General features: G+C 50.6%; 1 long non-coding RNA gene across 1 annotated transcript; it reads right to left on the bottom strand.

Moving 5' to 3' along the window:
- Positions 1-623: 623 nt before the first annotated feature.
- On the bottom strand, positions 624-1,598 carry LOC145718033 (uncharacterized). The gene is made up of 2 exons (XR_014141546.1): positions 1,483-1,598; positions 624-1,037 (listed from the first exon to the last, which is right to left on the bottom strand). It is a non-coding gene; the product is annotated as an uncharacterized LOC145718033 (long non-coding RNA).
- Between the last annotated feature and the right edge of the window lie 258 nt (positions 1,599-1,856).

Consider the following 1,856-nt stretch of genomic DNA (forward strand, 5'->3'; position numbering starts at 1 on the left):
AGGCTGCTCTTGATGGGTGACTTCTCCCTGACACACTTGGCAGCAGCAGGAGGACATCAGTGCCCTTGAGCACCTATTGAGGGCTAAGCTCTGAAGCCCTCTGACCACTGCTTATGTGGACACTGGCCCGAAGGTCAGAGAGAAGAGGGCATGGTGTACTTCCTTCTTTCCTTCCCCATGCAGGTGGAACACACTGGGACCACACAGAGGAAACTGTGTAGTGACCTTCACTGCTGCCTTTTGGTGGGACTTGTTGGGGACTCTGGCCACAGGAGAAGCGTCCAGCTCAAGGAGGGGCCTCACATGCTGTGTGGAGGTCACCACATAGTCCAGCCCTAAATTCTCAGTTCTTCACCCCACTTTAGTTCATGTGATGTTATCACATTCCTTGCCCAGTGAAATAACTCAAATACATTATTTTTTGGAACTAGGTTTTTTTTTATTTTTTTTTAAATATTTTATTTATTTGTCAGAGAGAGAGACAGAGCACAAGCAGGGGGAGAAGCAGGCTCCCAGTTGAGCAAGGAGCCTGATTTGGGACTCCATCCCAGGACCCTGGGATCATGACCCTAGCCAAAGGCAGGCGTTTAACCAACTGAGCCACTCAGGCCTCCCGGAACAAGTTTTTTTTTTTGAAGATTGATTTACTTATTTGAGAGAGGGAGGAAGGGAAAGAGGGAGAGAGTATCTTAAGCAGACTCAGCACTGAGTGGGGGGAGCCTGATGCGCCTGGATCTGAGGACCCTGAGATCAAGATCTGAGCTAAAACCAAGAGTTGATGTTTAACTGACCGCTCTACCCAGGAACGCCCAGAAAAAGTTTATTTTTCATCCCACAACACAAACTCACTCTTTTTAGTCTTTTTTCCTGCTTAAAAACAACAACAACAACAAAAACCATTGGCATGATTTAGGGACGTCACAAGGAAACTTAAAAAGAGTTCTGTGTTTCTGTGTCTGGGACCGAGGCACTTGGTACAAACTGCTCTTGAAGATGGCTGGGGTGGGGGGCTTCCTCTGCCCTGATGAATGCGCACTCTGTAAATAAAAGTGGACTTCATAAATAAATATTTGTGTTTGGCAGAAAAAACAGTTATGGACTTTGAGAGGGGTTGCAAAATTGGGGCCAATGTCATCAGCTTGTGTGTGGTGGACAGCTGAGGCAAACCCAGTGGGGGTGAGCGTGGAGGCTCTCCACCCTCACCCCCCCACACCACCCACCCCCACGCTCGCAAGGAGCTGTGGGAGAAGCACAAGGAGTGCAGCCAGAATGGCCACCGGGGACCCAGGGGGGGGCTTGTGTCCAGTTTCCAGGATGGGAGGAGATTCGGAGGAGTGGGGAGAATCAACATTAATGCAACTCTTCTTACTAAAACAGTGTGGTCTATGCTCTTTTCATAACCCACTCTCACTTGATGCATGAACATGTTGCTGTGCTAGTAAGTCGTCCTGAACCCGGGAATTTAAGTAGCTGGATGCTTACCATTTCCACAGCCTGCTGCAGGTGACTTTTGGTTTGTCTCCTGTTTCTTCTCACACAGGACCCTGACGAACGCCTTCCTGGTGGAGGCGCGGGAGCACCATCCCACACCTTCCTCTGCTCTGTGACAAGGAGCTGTGAAAACCCCAGACTGAGGACCCACGTGGTCTCCGGATTTCCTGGTGTGGAAGGGCCCAACTCGGTCATAAAGCCCCAGGCACTTCTGGCTTCAATCAGAGCTGAAGAGGGCGCTCCTCCGCCCTCAGCCTCAAGCCACAGGAACATGTCCTCACCCAGCCCAGTCCTGGTTACACCAGGGAACTATGGACGCATCTGTTTCTCTGCCCCAAAGACCCTGAGGGGGTTCCCTCCTGAAC

This window comes from Leptonychotes weddellii, unplaced genomic scaffold (genome assembly GCF_054177405.1).
Source record: "Leptonychotes weddellii isolate Sample4059 unplaced genomic scaffold, ASM5417740v2 HiC_scaffold_1020, whole genome shotgun sequence".
Classification (NCBI taxonomy): domain Eukaryota; kingdom Metazoa; phylum Chordata; class Mammalia; order Carnivora; family Phocidae; genus Leptonychotes; species Leptonychotes weddellii.